The following is a 10300-nucleotide window of genomic DNA, read 5'->3' on the forward strand; positions in this document are numbered from 1 at the left end:
GGTGCAATCATACCTGTAATAAATATATATTTTTCCTGTAATAAATATTAGTTGCTCCACATGGCATCTCCTAGTTACTCTAAATCATTATTTTATTTTAAACACGTGTATGTAGTTACATCTTTCACTCTAAACCACTGCCATCAAGTTGATTCCAACACACGGCCATGCTATAAAACAGATTAGAATGCCTCCATAGAGTACATGTGTCCGGAAGCAGACTGCCTCATCTCTCTATCTTGGAGCCAGGGACTCTTGGGCTCAAACTATAAACTATAAACGCGTAACCATCTGCGCCACCAGGATTCCTTCTCTCACTCTATTTCCCTTACCCTTTAAATAGGAGGAGCCCTGGTGGCCTAGTGCGTTACAGGAGATCAGCAGTCCCAAAGCACCAGCTACTCACTCTGCGGGAGGAACAGGAAACTCTGCTCCGTAAAGAGCTACAGGCTTGGAAACCCGCAGTGCAGTTTCACCGTGTCCTGTAGGGTTGCTCGGAGTCAGCATTGACTCGATGGCAGTGAGTTTGGTGCTTTGATAACGAAATAGAAAAACATGTGGTATCAAGTAAATGCCTACTCCTGACATTTCCAACTCAGGTGGTCCCACGTATTACTGATTTGATCTGCTGTGCAGGGTTTTCTTGGCTGTGATCTTTACAGAAGCAAATCACCGGATTTTTCTTTTTCTCCAGCTCTTTCTTAATCGCTCGTTTTCGTTCTTATATCTCTAATTTATATTCCAAGTTATTTCTCCCAAATTTTTCCTTACTAGCCAGCTATTTTACCTGTTGATTGAGATTTTAAAAATACATATTAAAATACCTTTCACACATAGTACTTCTAAATGCTCTTTTCCATCTTTGTTCGTTGTGTTATTTTCTTTTGGCCATAGTGTCTTGCTTCTGTCTTGTAGATTGTATTTCTTCTTTATGTCTTCCAACATTTTAAACCCTTTTTCCAAGAGTTTCTTTCATATTGTTCTATTCATTTTAATTCTTGGAGAGGAATTATGTCTTTTGTGATTCTTTCTGAGGGTGGTTCACTTCCTGGATTGTGTATAATTTTCACCTACGAGCTCATCTGCAGGGGGTGTCGTTTCAATAAATTACTAGGGGAGCAAGCCAGCTTCCTGTGGCTTCTGATGATTGGTTGCTCAGTTAGAATGTTCTAGTCTGTTTCACAGAGGCGACAACCCCTTGGCTTTATAACTGAGAGCGTGTAGCCCTGCCATGTATCTTAAATGAACATGAACCACTCCAGATCCTATCTTCCTTCTTCTTCTTGCATACAACTTTACCTTTGAGTTTGCTTTTCCTGTCTGGTCCTGCTCTTTTTCCCAAGAAATATTTATTGAATGTGTGCGGATGTTTTGGGCACAGTTCTGAGCACTGGAGAGTCAGTAATAAAGATATAATGTCTTTGCCCTAAAGACTTTTACATTCCAGAGGTTTCTCTTTCTCCATTCATGTTCTAAATATACGGTGCTATTTCGGTCGGCATTTCTATGTATTTGGAGTGAGTGTGGGTTGGAGACATCTTCTTGCAGCAGCTCCATCTGCCACAATGACCAGAAGTGTCCCATTTTCTCTCGTAGACCATCCCACTCGTGCCCCATAAGGAGCTGAGAGGTTGATGATACTCCTGGCATGTCTTTCAGACTAGGAAAATATTTAACCTGATAGTCAGCTGAGCATAATTAACCATTAAGAATATAGATTTGTCTAATGCCTAGACTCCAAACTCCACTTACTGGTTACATGACCTTAGACAAAAATTATCATTGATGCTTCAGTTTCCTCATCTGATTCTTTAGATACTTATGAATAGGACCCAATGAGTAAAGTGCTTGGAATAGTAGTTGGCATACTGTGAGTATGTTATTATTGGAAGCTACAATAAAAGCATGAGTGACCCAAGGCTGACTGCAATGCATGGTGACCAGTAGATTGTCAATAAATGTGTATTGTTAACCTTTCCCTGCTCTATCTTTTGATTTTTGACCCTTGAGGTCAGTGCACGTTGTACGCATCCTAGTGTGTCCCATCCTAGTGTCCGCTGGCATTGCTGGGCTTGGTTGTCTGCTGGAGCAGGGTGGGGAGCCAATCTGCACTCTCCATGGAGACAGAAGCAATTTTGCTGGGCAGCTCATTTCTCAAAATTTTTATTGTAGCTCACTCCTTTACCGAACTATCTGCTCCTGGGATGTCTTCATGGCGCCAAGTGATTTCTAAATCCCATTCCCCTCAGTCTTAAAGAGGTCCCCTCATGGTACTAGTGGTTAGATGCTCAACGATTGAAAGGTCCACTCAGGGTTAGTTTGGAAGAGAGACCTATTGATCTACTAGAGAGAGAGAGAGAGAGAGAGAGAGAGAGAGAGAGAATAAGCAGCCACTGAAACCTCACAGAGCACAGTTCTGCTCTGACACATCACACACGGGGCTGATGTGCATGTGACATACTTGATGACAACTGTTGATTGTGTGTTTTTTTCAGTGTCCAAAGGGTTAAAACCAACCAGCTCAATCAAGCTCAGGTAAAATGCTTTTCTTTCCACAAAACCCTTCCTAAGTCCTGTATTCCCCCTTCCTCGCTATCCTCCTCTCACTGTAGAATAACTATTACCTCCTCCTCTGATATCAGGTGACAGCACGTCATCAGGATCTTCTTTACCAACTGGTTGTGCATATTCCGGCTGTGCACGGCCTAGACACTGCACCAGGTAGAAGTCAGCGTCCTGTTCATACTTGTTTGTTCACAGTGCTTTGCTCAACAAATACCTGTTCCATGAACCAACGATGATAAGCAATCACATCAAAACTGATGTCTATTGCACATCTGAGGTCAGACACAGCACACCTCATTTACTGGCTGTGCTTTATTGTGTGCTTCAGCTCATGCATTTCTACGGAAGCCGACCGTTAGTAACAACCCTGCACAAGTAAGCCTATCGGTGCCACCCTTTCCCAACAGCGTGCCCTCACGTCATGTTTCTGCATCACATTGTGGGGTTTCTCACAATATTTCGAAGAGGTTTCATGTTGCTATTGCACACTTATTTGACTAGAACTTTAAAAAATTCATGAAAGGCACCTTGATTGTTTAATTCCATTTTCCCATGGATGTGGCGAAGCCTCCTTCTATGTACTGGAGAACTGAAAAATTCGTGTGACATTCTTTATCTGAGATTTGTAATGGTCTGGAGATGCACTTGCTATTTCTCTGTATTGGGAAGTTCCAAAAATATGATTTAAAAATCATTTTAAAGATGTTTATACTTAATAAACACAGGCTCCAGAGGTGTAATCAGCTTGAATTTAATGACTGCAGGTAGATGCATATCTTTAACAAAGGAGAATACCATGTTCTCATGCTGTAGAATTTCCACGAACTCATTCACTAAAGGAGAAGTGAATTGGATTGTTACTGTTTTATTTTTTTGTGTGGTGAGTTGCTTAATCATCACACAAAATGCTTTGAAGGAAGAAAACATGTTTTCAATAGTTTTTTCCATTTCACTTTAAAGAGAGTTCCCACAGTGTGTCTCTCATTTGTAAGGACGCCTTGGTAACAGGCTTTCTGTGCTGAAGAACATGCTACATTCCATGTGGTGACCGCCACAGAAAAGAGGAGCAACTTCAAATACTGGTCAGCATTTCATACCCCAAAAGAGAGTTGAATGGATTTAACAAGACAGTAATGGGAATAATCATTGCCTGGGGGTACAGAAGAGGAGGGTGCGGAAAATGGGGCATCAACACCAAGGGTACAAGAAGGAAGAAAAGGTTCCAAAGTTGACTTTGGTGATGATTACATAACCCTGCTTAATATGACTGAAGTGGTTAATTGTATGATATGCTAATTATAGCTTAACAAAACTATTTCTTTCATCGCTATAATATGCAACTATAAGACATTAATAATGTACCACTGTGTTTCCTTTTATAAAAAATCATTTTATCGGGACTCGTACAACTCTTATCACAATCCATACATCTATCCATTGTGTCAAGCACATTTGTACATTTGTTGACTTCATCATTCTCAAAACATTTGCTTTCTGTTTGAGCCCTTGGTATCAGCTCCTCATTTTCCCCCTCTCTCTCCTTCCCCCCTCCCTCACGAACCCTTGATAATTTATAAACTATTATACCACTGCATTTCTTTGTAATATATATGTCCCTACTTGTGTTAGACAAGGTTCTCTAGAGAAACAAAACCAGGACACTGATGATTATATATATATATATATACACACACATATATATATGGGTAGATAGATATAGCACGAAGGAGTATAGCAGCTAATTAGTCCACACAGAAGTACAGAGGGCTTAATTCAACTCACTTCTCAGTTCAACTCAGTTCACTTCTGTAAAACAGTTAATATACTGTAAGTCCTTCAACTCACAAGGGATGCTTGGTCCAAGGTCAAGGAAGTGGACAGCTGAGTCTTCTGTAGAGCAATGCAGGCAGTACGGCCCCAGGCAGCAAATAGCAGGGCGGGTCACCAACAATCAGCCAGATGACAGGATCTGACAGTGCCTAGCTCAAGGGATATATACACCAGCAGTGTGGCGAAGCAGGTCTTGAAGGAGCCTCAAGCTCTAGCAAAGCGGTCCACAGGTTGGGTGTCCCACAGGCAGTGTAGCTCACAAGTTGAGGCAGAGAACTAGCTAAGGCTGCCGCACACTGGTCCGATCACCAGAGAGCAAGAGACAGAGGTAGGGCTCGCAGAGCCATTTATCTCTTTACCCTCCAATCATATTAATCCCACATGTTCTTATTGGTCAGGTTGACCAAATAAACCTACCTGTCATACTACTATATACAATTAATATAATAGTAATAGCATACAACTAGATCTCCATACTTTACAACTGTTATAAATCTTTCAAGTAACATGTGTTTTATTTTAATTTCCCCTTATTTTTGGATTTATTTTGCTTTAAAATATTTATCGACAGAGGTCTGAACACTTACTAAATATCTTTAGCCTAGTGGTAATAAGGCTTTCCTACTATGTTAGTTTTGTATTATAAAGTAGAACTGGAAATGGGACAAACTGGTCAGAACTTAACATTATACAGGATATCAATCTGCTTCAACTACAGAGATGTTGTTCAAATGCCATCGACCCAGATTTTAGTTGGACCTGGGACATCAAAATATCTCTACTTTATGAGAAGTGGCTTTAGCATGATGATCGTTTAAACTACCAATCAATTTTTATTCCTCCAGGTAAAATTGTTCATCATGACATTTTTTACTTACAGCTTTGACATGGCTGTGGCGCTGCACAGTTATGACAATGACCTTCTTTAACGCGGCATTAGAAGCGCTTCAGTCTTTTGAAATATTAAGAACCATAATCTGGTCTTGGTTAGAAACAAAATTGCTGAAAGCCTCAAGGAATGTCAAATGGATTACAATTCCAGTACAAATGTTAAAGCAAAATACTTCTTTGTAGACATGACATTTATCCATGGAAGCCATTAAGTGTTTTGTGCCCCTCCGCCCTGTCTCCCGTGCTTCCTTCCTTTCCCTCCCAGCTAGAGACACATCAGAGAGGCGCTGCTCTGCTCCTCCAGGGAGAGGAAAAAGCCAATTCTTCACCCAACAGGCAGTGACACTGTCCCGGGAGTGCCTGCTCGGGGGTGAAAGCGGTCAGTGGTTTTCCACTTGGACTGCACCCAACCTGGTTAGAATGCAGGAATTTCCGAGACCCGGGGTCAGCTAAGAGGCCTGTGCGGAGCAGAGACTGATGGAGACCAGACCCTAAGTAAACCGTTGCTGAATGAAGGAGTGAATCAAGAGAAGTGATGCACTGTGTTTTTATTAGAATACCAGGCAGCTAACTGACTCCTTCAATTTTGAGATGAAAATAAAGACTTGTTTCCATCCTCACTATTTTCTATAATTTATTTGCGCACAAGGGAACCTTTTCTGAGAGGAGTTGTTCAGGTTTCCTGATTCTGCTCCAGCCTTGAGTTCTTTCTCTTCTCCTTAAGAACAGTTTTCTCTTCCATGAAGCCTTCCAGTTCCAGCTGTCTGTGCGCTTCCTGATTTGGGGTGTGTGTGTGAGGGAGACCCTGCTTATATGAAATTCCCGTGAGAAGGGGCTGGGAGAGGTGCCAGGGTATGAGGAGAAGGGGCCCGCATCGACATATTCCTGCCTGGGGTGGGTTCTGAGCACGAGTACCTCTTCTCCTCTGGGTCTGTAAAGCTGTGAAGCGAGGGAGGAACAGCAGATGAAGGAGTTGGAGGTGTGTGCTGGAGATCTACATGACGAGGCCGCCATGGCCATGCCCAGGAAGATGTCTGAGTGAGAGAACTAGAACCGGCCTTGGCCAATGACAACGGAATTGATGTAACCCCTTCCCCCGCTGATTCTAGGACACATTTCCTGTTCTCAGAAAGGAAGCACCTCCTGGCTCCAGGCATGTGGCTTTAGTGGTAGTGCCTCTCTTGTCACAAAGCTGCTTTTGTGGTATTACAAGGACCAATGACTCTTCAGGTTAAAGTCTCCCTCTGAAGGGTAATGATCTTTGCTCTTTGGGGAAACAAGAAGGGAGAAGATGGAGGTAGTGAAGCAAAAACTCAAGACCACAGAATGGAAGCACCACTTTCATAATTTACTCAGAGAAGGATCTATTTTGTTTGTCAATGGTTTAAAATAAAACTTAATTGCATGTTCTTTTTTTTTTTCAGACTGTAAATATATGCCCTGAAAATGGGTCAGAGGGGTTATCTGGGTACACACAGCATGCTTGTGAACTTGGTGATTCTAGATTGCAAGGAAAATATTTAATTTTTAAGTCTAGAAAGTACTTTAAATGTACATAACTATGAGCTAAATAAGCTTGGAACTTTCACGTCTATTTTAAAGCTTGAAATTTCGATTTACATGTAGTAATTTAGTCTTCATAATCATTTTAACCATCCAAAAGTTTTCTTATAGAATTTCATCTCTAAAGTGACAAGGGGCGGTCAAAGATAAAATGGAGATTTTCCTGTTTTGTCCAGTCATCGTTGTTGTTTGGTTTGTTAGCTTACTGCTTGTGTTTTGTATATGATTTTCTGTATATGAAATTTAGGATAGGTAGACCACTAGATTCAGTAACTGGAATGCTAATTGCCTAACGCTATAGCTGGGGAAGATGGGGGAAATTGGGAACTAACAACAAGTATGTTCTGAAACTGAGTGTGGTGATGATTGTACAACTCTTCTTTGGATGATTGAATGATTAAATTGCATGATATATGAAATATATGCCAATAAAACTATTTCAAAAAATAAAATATCTTAAGACATGATCATTGGTATTCTTCCATAAAGTTTGGCTATTTTTTTCTAGCTATCTTGTGGATAGATGAAGCAGGGCTACAAATTAGGACACATGGATATTTTGATTCTGTGCCGGTGATATTATTAATCTGAGTCATTTTTCCATTTAATAACTGTAAGTACTTAGAAGGAATCAGGCCTATAGTTTATGCTAATGACAATGCAATATTATTGTATGATGAATGCTACATAGGATCTGGAAGTACCAATATAGCTGCCAAAAACTACAAAAAAAAAGCCTGATGTCTGAGAAAACTGGACCTAATTTCTCAAGTATACGACTTGTTGCCTTCACATAGATGTATTAATGCATGACAAAGATGGTAGAGCATGAGATGTAAGACTGAAGGGGTAGGATTTAGCCTGTCAATCAGGTCGCAGCTTGAGGACCTCATCTGGAGGCGCTATGAAGATAAATAGCTCTCTGGAGGTGGGACACATAGACACCCCCTGCTAGACGCTCCCTGGGAGTGATGAGCTTGATGGAGCTACACCAATGCAGCTAGAAACTGGAGCTTGAGGAGCCATGTGGAGACCCATCCCAGCACTGAGATGCTTCTACCGCCACTGGATCCACAAGATTTTCCACCCAATGGCCTGTGATCTTTCTTCATTCAGAGTCATTGCACCTGTTTCGTGAGTCTGAAGAGGAATTTATAGATTGATATCCAACATATGGGCTAATATTAGACTTATGAGCATGATCTGGACTGGGCTGGGATACTTTCTCAGTATTCAATTGTTCTTGTATATAAAGCTCTTTCTTCTTTTTTTTAAAAGCTCTTTCTTATACACACACACACACACGTGTCCATGAATTTGTTTCTCTAGTCTACCGGGACTAACACATATGCAGAGCACAGAAACCAGCGCAGTATTCAGCATTTTCCTCATGGCCTCCTTCTTATCTGTTCTCAGGCTTCTTGGTTTTGCCTTTTCCCTCTATGTTCTTAGGTTTCATTATCACTTAAGCATCATCCTTGCTGCTTGTTGGTTATGTATCTCAGATGACTCTCTTCTGTTGCTATCTGGACTCCATGTCACTGATTTCTTTTAATAGTAATATTCCCTTCTTTTAAATGAAATACTTTTATTGGGGGCTCTTACGTCTCTTATTACAATCCGTACATTCATCCATTGTGTCAAGCACACTTGCACATATGCTGCCATCATCATTTTCAAAGCATTCTCTTCCCACTTGAACCCCTGATATCAGCTCCCTATTTCACCCTCCCTCCCTCCCTCCCTCACCCTCCCTCACCAACGCTTGATAAGTTATAGATTATTATATTCATTCTAACATTGTCTCTGTCACCTTTCACCCACTTTTCTGTTGTTTGTCCCTCTGGGAGGGGGTTATAGATTGATCCTTGTGATCGATTTTTCCCCCCAACCACCTTCCCCTAATCCTCCTGGTATCTCTATTCTCATTGTTGGCCCTGAGGGGCTTATCTATCTTGGATTCCCTGTGTTGTGGGTTCTTATTTGTAGAAGTGCACATGTTCTGGTCTAATCTGATTTGTAAGGTAGAATTGAGGTCATGATAGTGGGGGAAAGGAAGCATTAAAGAACTAGAGGAAAGTTGTGTGTTTCATCGGTGCTAGACTTCACCCTGACTGGCTCATTTCTTCCCTGTTACCCCTCTCTGAGGGGATGTCCAATTGTCTACAGATGGGCATTGGGTCTCCACTCCATGCCCCCAGCTCTGCCATTCACATTGGGTATAATTTTGTTCTGGGTCTTAGATGTCTGATACTTGATCCCATTGACACCTCATGATCACACAGGCTGGTGTGCTTCTTCCATGTGGGCTTTGTTGCTTCTCAGCTAGATGGCCAGTTGTTTATCTTCAAGCCTTTAAGAGCCCAGATGCTATATCTTTTGATAGCGCGCACCATTAGCGTTCTTCACTACATTTACTTATGCACCCAGTTTGTCTTCAGTGATTGTGTCAGGAAGGTGAGTATAACAGAATGCTGGATTGTTAGAACAAAGTGTTCTTGTGTTGAGGGAGTACTTGAGTAGAGGCCCAATGTCCATCTGCAATCTTAATTCTGAATATATAGATATGCGTACATAGTTCTATTCCCCTCTCCTTATATATATATTTACATATATGCATGCCTATATTTAGACCTCTCTAAATGCCCTTGGGCTCCTGGTTTTTTCTATTTCCTTTTACTTTCCTCTTATCCTACTATCATGTTTGGCCTTCATTTGGATTTAGTAATCCCTCACTGCTACATTGCCCTTGATTAAGCCCCACTAGACAACCTTTGCCCTTCTCTCCATTGATTTTAGTTCACTTGTTGTTCCCTTGTCCCTGGGTTGGTACCCTCCCCCCTTTCTTTCTTCCACCTCCCCTTCTCCTGTATCCCCCTGCAATCATTGGTCCCATTCTTTTCATCTCTGAATTATTTATCCTGCCTATCTTATCTAGATAGACATGCAGATACATTAATAAGCACAAAACCAGGCAAAGTCAAATAAAACAACAAAGGAATTCAAGACCATCAAAACAATAACAACAAAAAGAAAGCCACTGACAAAAATAGAAAAGCCTATAAATAGTTCAAGGTCTGTTTGTTGGTTTTTATGAGTGTTTTCCAATTGAGTCTGATGGAGTGCCACACTCTGTCTCCAAAGTCTATTTTTGGTATTCCCCAGGGATTTCATCACTTTGTTCTCCTTGCTGCTCTGTTGCATGCCCTTAGTGTCTTGCCCTAGTGTGATGGGGTCAGATTGTGCACAATTCCAGCACTGTCTCCAGTGTTGTCCCCGCAGCGCTATGGTTCAGTGAGGGATGCTGTGTCTCGTGATGACGCAGGCCCTATGGTCCTCCCCGTGTGTTCTCTGCTCTGAGCAGGAACATCATCCTCTGGGCTTGGTGGGCCAGGATGTCCTCTCCTTCCTCTCCATCCCATTTTGTTTCTCCCTTGTGCTCTAATCAGTT

The sequence above is a fragment of the Tenrec ecaudatus genome, chromosome 15 (assembly GCF_050624435.1).
Source record: "Tenrec ecaudatus isolate mTenEca1 chromosome 15, mTenEca1.hap1, whole genome shotgun sequence".
In the NCBI taxonomy this organism is placed as follows: domain Eukaryota; kingdom Metazoa; phylum Chordata; class Mammalia; order Afrosoricida; family Tenrecidae; genus Tenrec; species Tenrec ecaudatus.